General features: G+C 39.3%; 1 long non-coding RNA gene and 1 pseudogene across 1 annotated transcript; one reads left to right on the top strand and one right to left on the bottom strand.

Annotated features, from left to right (window-relative positions):
- Nucleotides 1-4,015: 4,015 nt before the first annotated feature.
- LOC103544948 (HLA class II histocompatibility antigen, DQ alpha 2 chain-like) lies at nt 4,016-11,805 on the bottom strand (annotated as a pseudogene).
- On the top strand, nt 8,487-17,727 carry LOC139077485 (uncharacterized). Its single transcript, XR_011530052.1, has 3 exons — nt 8,487-9,353; nt 13,749-13,813; nt 16,951-17,727. It is a non-coding gene; the product is annotated as an uncharacterized lncRNA (long non-coding RNA).
- Nucleotides 17,728-19,127: the final 1,400 nt, after the last annotated feature.

The raw sequence follows: 19,127 nt of genomic DNA, 5'->3' as shown, positions 1-19,127 counted from the left end.
TGTACATTCATTAAAAAATTATTATATCTACAGTTATTTTGAATACTTTTTTCTTCAATCTTATACTACGTTTAAGTGGTTAATACATCACCATATTACAGTTATCAGAGTATTCTGAATTTGACTATATACTCACCTATACCAGTGTGTTTATATTTTCATCTGTTTTTGTGTTATTAATTAGTGTCCTTTCTTTTCAGGTTGAAGAACTCATTTCAGCATTTCTTGCAAAGCAGGTCTAGTGGTGATGAACTCTCTCAGATTTTGTTTGTCTGGGAAACTCTATTTCTCCTTCACTTGTGAAGGATAACTTTGTCAGCTACAGTATTCTTGGTTGGCAGTTTTTTCTTTCAGTAATTTTGATTATATCACCCCCTCTCCCCTGACTTATAAAATATATGTTGAGAAATCTGCTGATAGCCTTATGGGGATTGCCTTAAGAATTACAAGCTTCTTTACTATTGAGGCTTTTAAAATTATTTCTTTGTCTTTGATTTTTTACTGTTTTATTATAATGGGTCTTAGAGAAGATCTCTAAATTGGGTTTATTTCTTGACCTATAGCTTCACAAACTTTGATATCCAAATCTCATCCCAGAATAGGGAAATTCTCAGCCATTGTTTCTTTAAATAAGTTTTGTGTCCCCTTCTGATTCTGGCACTCTAGTCATCCAGAGTGTTAGGTTTTTTGTGTTTTTTTTGAGGAAGATTAGCCCTGAACTAACATCTGCTGGCAATCCTCTTCTTTCTTGCTGAGGAAGACTGGCCCTGAACTAACATCTGTTCCCATCTTTCTCAACTTTATATGTGGGACACCTATCACAGCAAGGCTTGACAAGCAGTACATAGGTCCACAGCTAGGATCTGAACCAGTGAACCCCAGGCCTCCAAAGCGGAATGTGCGAACTTAACCACAGTGCCACTGATCTGGCCCCTCAGAGTGTTACTTTTGATGATATTCCATAGACACCTAGGTTTTCTCACTGCTTTTCATTTGTTTTTCTTTTTCTGCCTTGACTGGATAGTTTCAAAGTTCCTATCTCCTAATTCATAATTTCTTTCTTCTACTTGACCCTGTCTGCTGTTGATGCTCTCTATTGCATTTTTTTCATTTCTCTTATTGTATTTTTCATCTCCAGAATTTCTGTTTGGTCCTTTTTTGTGATTTATATTTCTCCATTAAACTCCTTTTGTTCATGTATTGTTTTCTTGATTCCATTGAATTGTTTTCTGTGTTCTATTTGAGCTTCCTTAAAATAGCTATTTTGAATTCTCTATTGGGTAAATCACAGATCTCGATGCCTTGGCCCCAGTTACTGGGAGGTTATTTTGATCCTCTGGTGGTGTCATGTTTCCTGATTTTTAATGTTCCTTTAGGTCCTGCATTACTGTCTTTGCGTTTAAAGTAGCAGTTATCTCCAGTCATTATTAACTGACTTAAATATGGAAATATCTTTCACCAGTCTTGCTAGGGACATGAGGCTTTTTCAGACCTTCTATGCATATGCCTGCACCACACTTCTTGGTCCTTCCTGTGGAAGAATTCTTAAGCTTGTATGCTTTGTCTAGATCTTGCAGCATCCTGGGCTGGGTGCTGACAGTCTCCCTTCTGCTTTTGCAAGGGTAGAGCTAAAGCTTAAGTTTGTGTTCTCTCGTTGGCCTGCAGATTTTGGCTATCTTTCTGCACTACTTACTAGTTGTTTGCCTAAGCTCGTTCTTGCTGCCATTGGTTAGAGTGCAGAGAGAGTTGACCACAGCTTGAGGATGTGTGGGTAAGATTCACGGAGTGTTGGGGGAGCCTGTGGTCCATTTGGTGGGACCCACTGGTGAGGGATCCCTGGTGGCTCAAGCGTAGACTTCTTGGTGGAGTCCATGACACAGTTATTAGGATCTGTGCCCCTTAAATATCCTCCAAGAGTCCTATCTGCTGCTCTCCCAGCCTTTTCCCACCCTCGGTAATGCAATGCAACTCATGACTCTCTACTCTGGATGGAGTGAGAGAGATATGGTCCTCTTTCGCAGCAACTTGCACAGCTGTGGAGGCCAGGCACTCACTCACACTCTCTTACATTCCCCATGGGAGAGATCACAGGTTGAGAAAGTCTCTCTTGGCACTGAGTTGTGCCACCTTTTGGAGGAGTGCTGATGCAGGTAAAGTCAAACTGTTCCTCTTCCCCTCTCCTGTGCATCCAACCTTGTCTTTCTTTGCTTCAGTGGTATGCTGGAACTTCTCTGCTGGAAACCTGGACTTCCACAAAGGCTCTCTTGTCTGTGGGTGATTGTCTAAAACAGTGTTCTCCAGGGGCTCCTGGACCAGGCTCAGAGGGGCTAAAGCCAGTTCACAGGCCATTACAGGGTCCCTAGCTTGAAGTGAAGTCTGTAAGCCTGTTACCAGATGCATAGGTTGGTGAGACTCCTCCCGAGTCCCTTAGTGTATGGTGCTGGGTCTTAAAACTTCCACAAAGGCAGTTTTGCCCGTGGATAAACGCCAGTTGTTAAGAGTGGGATATGAAGGAGAGATGGTCTTATTCGGCCATGTTGCTGATGTCATTCCCCAAGTGCATTTCTATTTCCTGATTTACAACCTCACTTTACTAAGTCATATCCTTAACTGACTTCCAATAAAATTATGCGTGGTAGGTAAATTTTAGATTCTTTCTTGTTTAACAGTATTTTTGTTCATTCTTTGTGCCTTATTGTGATTTTCAAAAGGTATACATTTATTAATAGAAAATAGTTTTCCTTTAGAACTTGAGGGCCTTCCTTATTATCTTAATGATAGAAGTATCTGGCAGTCTGACTTTTAGTCTGTTGTCAGGTTGTTTTATTTTGTTTTCTCCCACTGGGATAATTTATGCTTTTCCTTTAACTCTTGAGGTTCTCAAATTTTTAAAATGATGTATTTAGTGATGAATCTTTTTTTCATTAATTTTGCTAAATATCTGAAAACCCCATTATGTGTAAAGAATTAGGTCTATTATATCTGGGAAATTTTCTCTTATGATTTGTTTTGGTAATCTTCTTTTTCATTTCTCTTTTTCTCTCTTTAGCTCTCTTACTTGATGTTGGACTTCCTGGGTCTATTCTCTGTGTCTTATCTTTTCTACAATATATTACACTTCTTGTTGTTGTTGTTTGTTTTTTAAAGCTTGGCATCTGAGCTAACAACTGTTGCCAATCTTCTTTTTACTTTTTCTTTTTCTCCCAAAATTCCCCCAGAACAAGGCTGTATATTTTAGTTGTGGGTCCTTCTAGTTGTAGCATGTGGGATGTCACCTCAACATGGCCCAATGGGCAGTGCCATGACTGCACCCAGGTTGTGAACTGGCAAATCCCTGGGCTGCCAAAGTAGAGCATGTGAACTTAACCACTCGGCCATGGAGCCGGCCCTTATATTACATTTCTTTGTCTTCTGTTTTCATTTCACAGATATTTTCTTAATTTTCCAAACTTTCTCTTAAATTTTTCACTTTTGTCATCCCCTATTATTACTTTTATAGACACAATATCTTTTCATTTGGGATTCTAAAACAAAACTTTTTTTCCCATTTATTAAAAAGAAATGATTGCTCTTCTTTTTAGAATTAATTTTAATTCTGATGTTTTAAAATTATGAGGACACTTTATGAATGAGTCCTTTAATAAAATGCAATGATTATTAAATTTGCTTTCCTTGGTACTTCATGGGGAAGAAGTCTGAATAGGGCAGCATTTGTATATTTCTAGGACACTAGTCATAATGCCATTCAATATAAGCTTTACGTGACAATAACTAATATACATATATACATATGTACAAACACATACACACATGCACCTGAACACACACACATACACACACACACACCCCACCTCCAAAATGCTGGAGTCTTACCCCATGAAATCATTGAGATTTATTTGAAATACTATTGTTGAAAACTCTTCTCAGCACATTTGTGCATTTTCAGGTGACTTACTTTTTTTTATACTAAAATTTATATTTTATACATTCAGGATCATAATAGTTGATCTTTTGCTTTCTTTTTTTAATACACTTTATTAAAGAACAATTTTAGGTTCACAGCAAAATTGAACAGAAGGTAAAAATATTTTCCATATCCCCCTGTCCTCATCATGCAGAGCCTCCCCCATTATCAAAATTCTCCACAAGAGTGGTACATTTGTTACAATTGATGAACCTACATTAACACATCATTACCACCCAAAGTCTATAGATAACATTAGGGTTTGCTCTTGGTGTTGTGCATTCTATGGGTTTAAACAAATGTGTAATGATGTATGCACTGTTAAAGTATCATACAGAATAGTTTCACTGCCCTAAAAATCCTCTGTGCTCTGTTACCTTCATTTTAATGATCATCTCTGGTTCAGATTTCCTGCACTTACTAATTCCCAGTTTGCATTTTTAATTATTTTCTTACTTTTACATCATACCTTTTTCTCTTTGAATCTTCTCTATTTCCTCCCCAGACTAGACATGCATAAAGATCTGTTGCATATAACATAGCTTGACTAAAAATTTAGGAGCCATATGGAGGAGACATGTATTTTATTAGAGATTAAAAACTAAAGATATAGGGCCCAGCTGGTGGCGCATCGGTTAAGTGCATATGTTCCACTTTGGTGGCCCGGGGTTCACCGGTTCGGATCCTGGGTGCAGACATGGCACCACTTGGCAAGCCATGCTGTCGTAGGCGTCCCATATATAAAGTGGAGGAAGATGGGCATGGATGTTAGCTCAGGGCCAACCTTCCTCAGCAAAAACAGGAGGATTGGCAGCAGTTAGCTCAGGGCTACTCTTCCTCAAAAAAAAAAAAACACTAAAGATATATATTGCAAATTCTTGCCCTAAGAGTTCTCTTAGCAACCTCTTCACCAATGATATGTCACTGACCACTATGCTGTATCTATTTTCTCAGCCTAACTAAATCTCAGCCCCTCTCACTCTAGAGTGGAAAAAAATTCTCCAATTGACATATGAAAAGAAATTCATCCATAGCTCTTCGTTTGAATCTCCTAAATCCTTAAAGGGCTCAGAAAAACAGAATTGACTTTTTTATAATATGATTCATTCTTTTAAGTAAATTAATTATGGATGTATCTAGCAATGTTTTCTTATGTATTTGTATACTGTCTATAAGGCACTGACTATATAATGAGATTATTAAAAATCTGTCAGTGTATCTTCAAGGAAAGTATTATCACTCTCACGTTATAGATGAGAAAAATGCAGCTCATAAATGTTGAATACTTTAGCCAGTGTTATAAAGTTTAAAATACCAGCTATAAACGACTGAGTCCAGGATTGGGATATAGATTTCTTCACATCAAATTATCTATACCAGTTATGTGTTAATATTTTGTCTTTTTTCCCTAATTATATTTTTAGCTCACTGATGCGGATGGCATGGGCAGGATTAGCTTCTTACATTAAATTATGCCATCCTAGATGCAGTGTATGGACACAGTATTTGCAGAGTGGAAAGAATGAGGCAAAGTTCCTAAAACAATTTCAAAGGACAAAATGACTCCAAGTCAAGTCACACATACTCTCAAGAGTGTGGTCTTGGACACACTCAGGAGAGCCAGAGAGTCCCATCTGTTGATCCATTTCCTCTGCAAGAGTTTCCAGTAGGAGACAGTGAATATAAAGGAGGATGCAGCACCATAGCTGCTGCTACATTGTCTCAACAATGTTGTCCCTCCTGGGATTTGTCTCTCACGGGCTCCTGCCTTCCTTAGCCAGGAAGGTGAGGGACAGGGGGCTGGGCATACAGGGTGTTTGACTGTTTCCCAGGGCACATAGGGATTCTGTGAGCCTGAGTTAGGCTTTCTGCCTAGAAACATCCTGCAGCTACATTCATTCTACTGTCCCTGACGTTCCATGGTGGCACAGGAAAATCTCTGTGGTTATCTAGCAGGGCTTCTTCTAAGAAGTGAGGTAAACCCTTGTTCTAGGGACACTAAATTTGTCTGTGGTTTTTACCTTTATTCATTTTTCCATTGTTACTAACCCTAAGTAAGGACAAAGTATTGGTCCTTCTCAGATACCTGCATTATTGTCCTATTCTAATGCTCTTCTAACTGACTTTCATTTCTTTTCCTGCCTGGAGAATTCTTACCTCCTCAAGAGTGAGGCAGGGGAGAAGAAAGCTTCTACTATCATCATTTGTTTTTCACAAATTTAAACTTTTGTGAACAAATTTTTACTTCAGTACAAAAATTTTGACTTTTGGTACTTTTGAGGTTCAAAATTCCTTTCCCCTAACTTATTTGTCTGTTATAACTTTTAAAAGCTATATTAAAATGAATACAGACTTGTTTCTTGTTTTTTATATTTCTGCTATAACAAATGAACACTAAAGGCTTAAGGCATGTGTTACCTTCACTGATGCCTGAACTGGGGGGCGGGGGTTGGGGGAGTTGGAGTGGCCAAGGGTGGGAACACAAGGAAGAGAGAAATATTAACCTTAGCTAAGATATCAAAATATTATCAGTTTATACTTGGATGCACTTCGGTTACGGGGCATGAAACATGATCGGGAAAATGAAAAATGACATTAAATGAGCCTGGAGCATAAGGGACCATGGTTCTAGTCAGCCCTGAGATGAAATACAGGAAAAATTTTAATAAAAGATCTCATAAAGGAGAATTTATTGCTTCCATGGAGACATTGGATCAGGGTCCCTAGGGATTAGGTAACTAGGTGGAATATCCCAGGCATCCCATAGTAGGTAACAAGTGAGAAGAGAAAAAATAATCAGGCAGTCAGGGGGAGAATTCTGAAGAGTATAAGAGCTCTTAGGAGATACAGCACCTTAAGTCCCAGGGAAAAGGTTAGAGGAAAAACGATGAAGAAGAGAAGGAGTATGATGAACTGGGCCAGTAAATAGTGCGAGGTCATCTAGCACATCCACTCTTCTGCTCTTGTAGATGGGCAATGTGCCTGCAATAGGACGGACATGAGGTTGACGGATCCTATAGTGCTCCTGTGCCATCATCAAGCCCTTTCCCAATTCTCCTACTTTTCAACCACATTTGTGTTCATAATCTCCTCCCACTTTCCTTCCTCCTGTATTGTGTCTCCAGCTCCCAGTTCTGACAAATATGAATCCTTACCTTCCCTTCTATGATGCAACTCACAAGCATCCTTGGCGTCTTAAGGCACCGCCTGAGCGTAGGGCCTCGGATGATGAGGAAGGTGCCCACCACGATGCCCACAAAGCCAACAGCCAACCCCAGGGCACAGACCACAGTCTCTGTCAGCTCTGACATTGGAGTTGGAATCTCAGGTTCTGTGAAAGTGAAGTTGTGGAGGTGAGAATACAGAGTATTCCTGTGCATGGTACGTGGGATGGAGTGGGCTGGGGTTTGGTTCTGCAAAGACTTAGGGCAAAAAGTTTAGGTGGGAGAGAGAAGTCTATAATTAGGAATCTTTGAAGCATGGAAAACAAGGTTTGGGCCATGAGATTTAGGAGCTAAAAGACAGAATGTTCTGAATTTGACAGAGAAAAGACAGTTCCAAAAGGAGTGGAACTCATACATACCCCAGTGTTTCAGAAGTGGCTCATCCAGCCCCCAGTGCTCCACCTTGCAGTCATAAATATCGTCAGCAGAAGGGAGAAAGGTGAGGTAACTGATCTTCAGGAAGGAATCATCAGTCTTGGGGAGGAAACTCATCTCAAAAACACCTTCAGTGACTGAGTGCCCATTCCTCAACCATGTGACATTGATCACAGGAGGGAAGATGTTGTCCACAAGACAGATGAGGGTGTTGGGCTGACCCAGCACCACAGGAGACTTGGGAAACACAGTCACCTCAGGAACCTCTATGGTGAGAAAATAGCACTGTTACGAATTGTGAATAGCTTTGCCCTGGGAAAAGAAGAGTTATTCTTTCCCTTCTGCTTGGGAAACAATATACATTGCCTGCACTTTATCCCTGTGCCCTTCTCTCTGTGGGCGTGCTTGCTAAGGTAGGAGGTCTACGGGATCCCTCTTTGAAGGATTCAAGGATTGTGTTAGGGGGTAAGGATCCTTGTATTAAACAGAAATATGTGATTTTTGAGACGGGAGAGGATGAGGGTTCAGTAATTACTAAAAGATCTGAGGACTCTTTGGAAAGGAGATAATTTTATAGAATATTGAAGGATGAGTATCTATCCCTAGGGAAGAAGGGAGTGAGGCTGGTATGAAGGGATAGATTCAATAAAGACAGGCAGAATGGTGGACACGTACCATTGGTAGCAGCAGTAGAGTTGGAGACGTTTAATCAAGACTGTCCAAGTTGTATTTTGTCGTAGCCACTGTCTCTGCAGTCGCACCCTGTGGGTCAAAACTTATAAACTCGCCAAACTCAGGCAGCCGCCACACAGTCTCCTTCTTCTCCAGGTCCACATGGAACTTCTCATCTCCATCAAATTCGTGGGTGTACTGACCAAAATCACCATAAGACTGGTAGACACTTGTGCCGTAGGAGGCAAAGTGGTCAGCTGATGAGTGAAAGTGAGGAGCAGGACGGTGGAAAACAGAGGGAGAGAAAAGAACCTTATTAAACAAAGTGACAGAAGAAATCGACTTTCAAATATTGTAGGCTTCATCTTTGGCTGTCTCTAGGCAAAATTCCCAGCACCTGATTCCTTCCCCCTCAGTGTTGGTAGCTGTCCACTTAGAATCCAGTTTGTCTTTTCATATAACGTACGCTCTAGGAAGGCGGAATTTCACAGGCCGTGCTAATTCTATTCCCTGTGTGCCTAGCTCAGTGCCTGGCATGCTCTCGGCTTACAATACAGCTTGCAATGGGATGAAAGAAGAAGTGAATTAACTATCATTGTATTAGCTTTCTTCCCCAGAGATTCAGTTTACTTCCTTCTACATCATAAGTTTTATCTCTCACTTAATTTTTTCATCAGTTAACAACACGTTCATCATAGTTGTTCTCCTCTCAGAACTCTCCTCAGAGCAGAATATTTACTACACAGCAATTCTGTCCTCATTTTCTTTTTCTTTCTTTTTTTTCTTTTTCTTTTTTTTTTTTTAACCGAGAAAAGGCACACAGGATCTTATTATTTTAAAAGAGTTTGCTCTGTTATAGGGTATAAGAATGATTATGACAATGACAGTAACATTACAAAATATATAAAAAATAAACAATGCTTTTAAGGTCAAAGTTTTGTTTAATAGTAATGATCATTAAAGGAGAGCACCTGATTCCTTCCAAAAGAAAAAAAATGGAAGTTTTATTAGATTTTCAATTTCTGTTATTCCTCTGACATCGTGAGGAGCAGGGAGTCAAACACCAACCAGGCATGGTCTCTGCCCTCGAGGAGCTTATTGAACAGTGGGAGAGTCAGGTGAGTAAAGGACCATATATCATATACTGTGGCAAGTTCTGTGGTGGGAAAATCAATAGCCTTATAGTCCAGCATCTTATACAGCTACCTCATCTGCCAATCAAACCAAACTATATTATCCTTTCATGGTCCTTGATCTTTACAGGGGTCTGTTTTTCTCCCTGAAATGAAATTATCTTTTAGGATTTCCCAGGCAAATCCAGCTCATTCTTGAAGTTCCTACTTAGTTACCAACATTTTAGCTAAGTTCTCTTATTAAATATGTTTTTGATCACGTTTATGACCTCCAACCCTTTCATCCGAGTGTTCTGCTCTCCACATTTCTTTATTCCTCACCAAGTTCACTCTCTTGCCTACCCAGCATGGCTCCCTCAGTTGATCACCTAAAAGGCTGTCCAACAAAGCCTCCTTGTCCTTGCAATGAATCTTCTTGACTCCTTTTTCAGACGTGAATATATGTGATTATTCTTTTCATCTGGTACTTGTCCTGGGCTGCTTACAGTTGATGAAGAACATCACACTGATGATGGCCAACTGGGACCCAATTCACTTTTATAGTTTTAGCCTCAACTGAGTCCACTGTCCTGCTCAGCAATGGTCCTTCTGCTTTCCTGCACCATGTTCTTTCCATCACTAATCTGTGCACCCTCCAGGGGACAGACAACATTTTTTGAATCCCCAAAACAGCTTGCTATGTGCACAAAAATGGGTATTGAATATCAATTGCTATTCTTGAGAATCACAGAGATTTGGGGGAAGACCAACAGACACAGAGGTAGCAGAGCGATATGATGGTCAGAATCAGTGGTGATCAGAGCTGCCTGATGACTTGTGAGCCCTAAGCACTGTTGCTTTTGTGGACTCCTTCTTCCATAAAAACATTAAAAATTGTATTTTATGACTGTATTGGTATGAAGACAAATATAATTCAGGCTGGATTAAAAATTAAAATATTTTCTTCCATTCTAAAAGTTCATTTTTCCTTTAATTTTAAAAGAAATTAAAACATATTCATGGAGCCCTACAAGTATCACAGGCCCTTGGCACAATGCCCCTGTTCCTCAAGTGTAAGTCGAGCTCAAGCACGGCACTATGGTCTGACACTGAAGAAAGAAAATTTGGAAGCGCTCTGGAGAAGCAGATGAAACTTCCACTACCATTAGAATGGGAGCAGCCATGGTTAATAAAGTTGCTGAAAATTAAAGTAACTTCCATTTCACTTCCCCTTTTAACTATTTGGCTTTTGTACTTTGACTTTTACAAACTCACTCTTCATGTCTATAAAACAACGGGGCAAAGAGCCAGGGATGGATCCCGGAAGGAAAGGAGGGTAAAGGAATGTATGAAGAGAGCCTGGAAAGAGGTGGACACCAAGAGGTAGCGGGGCCTAAGGGACCAAATAATTACCCTGTTCTTGCCCAGTTTTCCTCTGATAGGTCTCCATTAGATGAAGTGTAAGATAGGCAATTTGGGCTGAGGATTTGAGAATAATGTAATTTAATTCACCAAGTTTTTAATCATAACGTTTTCACTTTTAAAATAAAAATAAAGATATTTACTTGATTAAAGAAAAAAATGAAGCTACAGCTGTAGTAGTAATAATAAAAAATAAGAATAATCATTGACATTTATATGCCTCCATTATTTAGAAAGCATATCTACATACCTATTGTATTTGATTATTTGTGAGGTAACATATTTGAGGTAACTGAGATAAAATGAGGATTATGGGGTAAAATGACTTGTCTAAAGGCATTCAGCTGGGCTCATTTACCCACTCCCGACCTGTGGCAGTTCCCAGCATGGAAATGTAGGTAAATCTGAGACAAAGAAAAGGTCATCTTTCTTTATATCTGTAATTTATGGAACTATTTACCCCAAGATAAAGCATAGGAGAAATATATAAGAACTTCAAAAGTTGTTCAGAGAAGTTTGGGAGCAAATAGTTCACAAAATTTTAGTAGCAAAACATCCACGTGTGAAAACATCCCTAGTCTTTGAGGCAATCATGAATGAATGCCATGGGACCTTCCAGCCTATATTCACTGGATCCAGTAACAGGAACAGAATAATGCCTTGGTGAACTCTGCAACAGCACAGGCAGGAAACAGAGTGGCTTGGGACTCTAGTTTCCTGAAGGAAGAAGAAGCATAGTTTTTAAATCTGCTCAATATTGAGAACGCCTTTGAAGACTCTCTACTATTTCTGTGCCAATATCTATCCTTTTGTTCCTGTTCTAATTCCCTATTCCCCAAGTCCAGTCTCCACATCCCTCAACTATGCACTCACCCACAATGTCTTCACCTCCACAGGCACTCATCATGGTGGTCAGGGTGAGGGCCCCCAGAATCAGAGCTCTGTTTAGGATCATTGTCTTCTCAGGGTGGTCTCAGCAGGTGCTGTTCTGAGTTGGACAGCCACGGAGAGGACTGAGCTGAGAAGGAACTCTAAAGACACCCAAACTAAACCCTACCAGATCAGGTTCTGGCCAATCAGAAAAATCCGCTATGATGACACTTCAGTTGCCAGTTGAAGACTTTGTACTAAGAGGCCTGGAAAGGATTGGGAAATCCCCTGGTTCTGATGTAGCCTCAGCTCAGAGAGGACCTGAGGGAATTTTCTATGAAAGGAGGGAGGGTATTAAATCAGAATCTTCTCACATGTGTGTATGCCTGCTGGAGACTAGAGGGGTGGGAATTTCTGAGCAGCCTCATGGATAGATGAGGTCATTACCAACAGGGTGTCCTTCAGGATTTTCTGGGTTACAACCTCCAAGAATTCTCCCAAGTTGATCTCCCTCCCTGGCAGTCCCCATCCCCTTGCTTTCCCTGGCATCCATATGTGGGTTAGCTGTCTTTCTTTTTGTTTCCATAACACATATAGAATTCTCTAAATTTTGAGTTGACTCTGCCTAACTAGGGCATCTCCTCTGGAGGTAGCCAAGGAATACCATTGCCTTTTCTATTTATATAAATCCAGTTGAGTAAGTTCTTCTTCTCATGCTCTCAAAAGCTTCAATATTTGTACCCAGGGCAATGAAAGGAGTTATAATGTCATGTAGTGCTGCCTACAGTAACTGCATGATCTTTCATCTGAATTTTTTCCCTGCCATGAGTATTCTTTATGCTTTGTATTTTGCTGCCACCTGTCTACATTGAAAGGAAATTTGGAGACATTGATTATATTAGAGAAAGCTCTAGCTGCCTCATTCTATGATTTTTATTTTTTAAATTAAAGAATGTCAAGTCAAACGTTGAGGTTGGAATGAGAGGAATTGCTGTGACTCAGAATATTGTTTTTCTTCTCTTGATCTACTGGATCTTTTTATATTCTTTCTCCTGCCACATCAAAATTCCAGATATTTGCAGAGGACTAGGGATTGGGCTAAAGTCAAAGGCAGTCATCAGAGGGAGACTCATTTTTTCAGAAGAATCAATTTTCTGGATGTTATGGAAGCCGCAAATTAAGGGGGCTCCATTTTGAATCAGTCACCGTGTCCCTGTTAGATGGCCCTCAGTTCCTCAGCACTCTGCCTTACCTCACAGTGACAGAGACTGTAAAGAAATGTGAGACAGAAAAAGCCCTGGCATCTGGGAGCTTCCTGGTGCAATTAATTAGGCCTTGGTGATGCCAGGAGCTGGCCTGGTACTCACAGCTCGGTTTTGGTGTTTTCCTGCTGAACATAAACAATTTCACAGAACAGCAGTATCAGACGGCCACACTGTGACCACAGTGGATCAAGACAGAAAACAAGGCCGTTCAGTAATCACATCTGAACACAAACAAAACATGAACATTGTCCAAACCACAAAAATGGCCAAGCATATCTTTCTCTTAAATAAAATGAAGGACTACTGCTTCTGTATCAATTATAGCCTCAGCCTCAGTATAGTCTTCTTTCCTTCTAGGCAGGATTATTAAGATGTCCAGTTATAGTATTATCCCACCCATCACTCACTTCCTCACAGAATCCAATTAAGGGCAAAGTCCCTCTTTTTTAAAATCATCCTCAAAATCACCTAACACAATCTCAAACCCTAAAATATATAATGATCAGTTTCATGTGTTGGCTAGACTATGGTCCTCAGTTATCCAATCAAACGTTAATCTAGGTGCTGCTCCAAAGATATTTTGTAGATGCAATTAAGGTCAATAATCAGTTGACTTTAAGTAGGAGAGGTTATCCTAGATAATTTGAGTGAGCCAGATCCAATCAGCTGAAAAGTCTCAAGAGCAGAGCTGAGGCTTCCCTGAGGAAGAAGAGATTCTTCTGCAGCCTGCACCTCAGCCTGTGCTGGGAGTTCCAGCCTGCTGTTCCTGACAATGGCCTGCCCTATGGATCTCGGACTTGCCTACTTCACCCCCACAATTGTGTAAACTAATTCCTTACAATAGTTCTCTCAATAGACAAAGAGGCTGGTTCCAACCCTGACTTAGGAGATGCTCCATGATTTCCCATGGTGAGTTTTCTCCTTCACTGCAATGAACAATAAAACCAAGTTGTTCATCCATGGGTGGGCTCCTGGTGGTCTTTGGCTAGAGGCATTGGCAGTATCTAATTAGGTGATTGTGAGGATTATGCATATACTTGGAACGAAAAATTCCTAGGTCTCTTTAAATATACTTGTCATACTTTAATATCATCCGCATTTTATAAGGAGGACATTGGAGCTCAGAGAGGTGAAGGAATTTGCCCAGGGTCACATAGCTAGTAAGTGGCGGAACTGAAATGTGACAAGGGCAAGCCAGGGGTCCTTGCCAGCGGAGGGGATCTCTTTCTGTTGTGGATTCAGAAGCCGGTGCCCTAACATAACTGATGTAGATATTTGATCCTATAGTTGGCCTTATCCTTCTTTCTAGCCTCTGCCACTGTGAACCAAGAGGGTTTGTGAGGTCCCCCTTGAGAGGTGCTCCTTTTACCATAGAGTATCCTCCTTTCTGTGCAGTAAATACCATGGTCCTATGCTTTTTCCTGGATCTAGACTTTCCTGCCTTGTATCTCGCAGGAGTTACTCAAGATTTTGGCAAATGATCACAATCTTTCTTTTTTTTTTTTTTTTTTAAGATTTTTTATTTTTTCCTTTTTCTCCCCAAAGCCCCCCGGTACATAGTTGTGTATTCTTCGTTGTGGGTTCTTCTAGCTGTGGCATGTGGGACGCTGCCTCAGCGTGGTCTGATGAGCAGTGCCATGTCCGCGCCCAGGATTCGAACTAACGAAACACTGGGCCGCCTGCAGCGGAGCGCGCGAACTTAACCACTCGGCCACGGGGCCAGCCCCGATCACAATCTTTCTTGATGGTGCTCCAGAATTTCACGTATTAATATAACAGTTAAAAAAAATTCGTAAAAACACATGCCAGATCAGAATTGTATCTTGCATGGGAAATTGAATGTCTGGTCTCAGATCTCATTTCCTGGGGGATGAAGGGAAAGTCCCGGCAAGGCACTGTCATCAACTAAGGAATAGGAGATGAGCTCTCTGTCTTCAATGTAACCTTTTCTCCTCTTCCTGCTTCATCCAGCTATCACACAAGGATCCTTGTTCTAGTCGCTTCTGTTTTCAGGTCATAATTATAATATAAAGTAAAATTATTAGTAATTTAGACTCAGAGCAAAGGTGTACCATTTTGACAGAAACTAATTTGTTACCTGTCTAATAGGAAAATGGAAGGCCCTTTTATAAATTAATGGTGGCAACAAAATTTAGAGTTTAAATTTTACTTTGTTCCACAATTTTCTTAAGTACTGATTTACATGTTATTGATTTCATAATTAAAATTGTCAATATAAACAGGATGTATCATCATTACTTACATCATTAAGAGCCCCCTAAGAAATTATTTAGACAGAACGCATGTTAGTTCTAATTAACACTTATAATAGTCTCTAAAAACGTGCTTATTTTCAAATTCTTTAGTCATATCAACTACTTTGCCCTGATACACAATCCTAGTTATTATGCTTTGGTGAGGTTTTACTATGAAGGCCAAGTCCTCCACCAGTTTGCAATAGTTGAAGGTGCTTCACGGTAATAACAGAGTTCAGAGTGGCAGAGCAAAAAGAAGATGGACTTTGTAACCAAATAAATAAGAATTCAATACTGCTTTTGATTTTATCAGCTTCATCACCTTGGGCAAATCATTCAAAATATGTGATCCTCAGGGTCCTTTTCCATACAATGGAATGAAAACTATTACAGAATAGTTAATATGATGACACAAAATTATAAACAAGTACAAATTATAAGGTTTAAACACAGTCCAGTGCCTGGTACGCAGTAAGCATTCCCAAATGTTAACCACTGTGTAGTGGCAAATATTAATAATGATAATGGTAACGATAACCTGTAACTTTTCCCTCATTCATCCAACCTTCTCCTTGTGGCAGTCCAGGCTTGTGGAAGAAAGAAATTGCTAAGAAAATACGCACTAAGAAATTGCTGGAAAATAGATTTCTGTGAAGAGCATTGCATTGGTCAAATTTTTCTATGTAACAATCTACCCCAAAACTTAATGATTTCAAACAATGGTTCATTATTTTCTCATGATTCTGAAAGACTTCAAATTTTTCTAGGCCCACCTGGGCAGTCTTTATATTCTAGGCTGGGCTCAGATGTTCTCAAGTGGCATCTCTTACATGTCTGCGGCCTCAACTGGTTCAGCTGGGCTTGCTGGGCCTCTCTCCACGTGGATTCATCATCCAGCAGGCTGACTGAAGCTTACTCACAGGTGCTGGAAGGCTCCCCAGTGCAAGAGAGAAAGTACAGGGTCTTTTGAGGCTAAACTTGGACTCACAACGTCACTTCCCCTACATTCTGTTAGTCAAGGCAAGTCACAGTAGCAGCTCAAATCAAGGAGTTAATAGGTTGCATTTCTTGATAGAATGAATTGCAAAGAACTTGTGGCTATTTTTGCAATCTACTACAATATCTTCTGGCTTTTAGGTGTGTGTAAATGAGTTTGGTGTGTGAGAGTTGGAGTGCCTCCGTATTTGAAATGAATTCCACTCACTCACCTTCCTGTCACCATTTACTTTATCCCCACTGAAAACACAGCACTGCTTTCTCAAGGGGGGTTTGAACTAAGGTCTGTTGAATTACAATATGCATAAGGTACTATGATTTGTTCTCACAAAAAATCTTTCAGCATTTTACAGATGAAAACAAAGATACTTGGAGAACTGTAAGTAATCCTGTTATGGTCACTAAGCACGTTATTCTGATGCAAAAGCCTGGGTACTGATATCCAGTCACATGTCCTGTCACAATGATAAAGTTAATGAAACAGATGGACCTTGCAAAGACAATAATTCTGTTTTTCATTTAACATTATTCCTACCTATTCTTTGCCACCACCAAGTCCTATGTTCATGAACCAGTTGCTTTAAATGACTCTCTTAAATAAACTGCTCTCTCATAATTTTCCACTGAAAAATACACAACATTACCTCCGTGTCTGGATCGACTTTCACCATTGCTCAAGTGAACTCGTCAGCTGAGCTGAATGTTATTTGATGAATACTTTGTGCCATGATTATGTGTATATAATCAACAAATGCTTGTTGAGTTGAGTCAATGCTCTTAATTCATCTGAACCAGATTACAGAACTGGCTGCCTGGAGACAGATGATGTTCTTCAGCTCCAGTGGTGATTGGTTCTCTTCCCAGGAGCTCTCCAATCCTAATGTACTTATCATGAACACTCATCGTACAGAAATCTTAACTTGGCATTAGACAGGAAAACAAATGAAAAATAATCTTAAATAAAAACTTTAAAAGCAGGGGATGGGGGTGGGCACAAAGGGTGAAGTGGTGTACTACAACATGACTGACAAAGAATAATGTACAACTGAAACTTCACAAGGTTGTGAACTATCATAATCTCAATAAAAAGTTAAAAAAAACTTTAAAAGCAACTGTTTATTTTAAATTACATATTTTTAAACAAATGTCAACATATATTTTTAAAGCATTTTACCTGGAAAATTTTAAACTGTGGTTTAACCAGAACTTTAAAAATACAAATGATAACACAAGTAGAATTCTAGTGTTTCAATAACTGAGAATATTAGAGAAAGGTAATCCACATATGTGAAATTGGGAAATTTTGAAAAAACTTCAAACAAGAGAAATATCATAAAATTACGTTTAAAATTATAGAAATTTATTATAAATTATTCCTCCTGGAGAATTTCTCTAAAACTACTGCATTACAAAAAGAAAATCTATAGCCATGTCTATACAAGGACAATCTTCCACCTGACAGATGGCAGAGCTTGAAAAGGCTTAGAGCACACACTGAACAGAGAGGCTGAGGAGGCAGGGGAATGCACACACAGCCCATTTTCTCTCTTCTGCCTGCCTGTGCACTTGAGAAAGTCATTCATTAGTTCTCACCTTTGAGATGCGGGAATATTGGTCGTTCTGTTGGCGCTGTCTAGGCTGCTAGTTCTCTTTCGCACTTGTCCTCTTCGTGTTTAGAAAAATATCTTTGCAGAAGCCTAAGGATCCTCTTTAATGCAAAGTAGATGGAGTATTGAACATACTCAGGGTGTAGGAAAAACAATTTTCTACTAAGAGCAGCTTCTTCTCTGCAATTCCATTTTTGTGAAACTCTTCCTGGGGGCTGTAAGACTGGATGTAACAAAAGAAATTTTCTACAGTTCCAGAACCAAGAAAAGATTTAAAGGAGTTCAAAATAATGCCAGAGCCTCTCTCAGCAGAAAGGATAGTTAAGTCCATTATGCGCCTTGAAGGGAGAGGTTTGTGATCAGACACAGAGACCAGACTCGGGAAGTTTGGGCAGGGGAGGATGATACAGCCATCTGCTTCATACTAATTTCTTATGCTCTGTCTTTCAGTTTACTGTCTCACTCATTTTGCAGCCTTTGAGTTGCAAATTTGATTATCGATATATGCATATAAGACTATTATTAATTTCATACTAAACACTGCTTTAGTTAAATATCACAGCACATGTCATGTTTTCATTTTCTGCAAAAATTAAAATTTTTTATTTTCTGTTTTGCTTTTGAACTAAGAATTATTTTTCAGAAGCTCTTAAATTTCTAAGCAGCAGGGAATTTAGGGCTTTTCATTTTTGTTTGCTATTATTTTCTAATTTCTACTGTTTACACAGAGAATACTGTTTGTATTATTTCTGCTTTATGGAATTTATGGAGGTTTTCTTTGTGACCTAATACATGATCGGTTTTCATAAATATCTTATGAGCACATGGAAAGAAGATGTTTTCTCTATTACAGGTGTACTGAGTTGAAAATATATATAAACTCTATATTATTGATTATTTCTTTCAATTTTCCAGGTCCTTACTATGGTTTCTACTTTATTGTCTTTGACTGACTGAGGTGTCTAACAATCTTCTCTTATTAAAATTAAATATTCTCTTATTTGTCTTTAAGTTGCTGTTGTGCTATTTGATGCTTAGAAATTAACAAATGTTATTTGTTCTTTGTGAATTACAGCCTTTAAGCTTCACAAAATGTACATCTTAATTTTATTTAGTATGTTCTGTTTTGAATGCTAACTGTGACCCTAACCTCTAATTTTATTTTTATTTGCCTGATTTATTATTGTATATTGTTATTTTTACAAACCAACTTTATTGAGATATGTTACATAAAGTAAAAGCTACACATTTTCGCTGTACAGTTCAATAGTATTTGACAGATATAGACACCTGTGTAAACAACTTCCTGATCAAGATATGGAATATTTCTGTCTCCCTGGAAAGTTATCTCTGCCCTTCTGTGCT

This window comes from Equus przewalskii, chromosome 19, assembly GCF_037783145.1.
Source record: "Equus przewalskii isolate Varuska chromosome 19, EquPr2, whole genome shotgun sequence".
In the NCBI taxonomy this organism is placed as follows: Eukaryota; Metazoa; Chordata; class Mammalia; order Perissodactyla; family Equidae; genus Equus; species Equus przewalskii.
The sequence above is the reverse complement of the archived record's forward strand: the minus strand, read 5'-3'. Positions and strand labels throughout refer to the sequence as shown.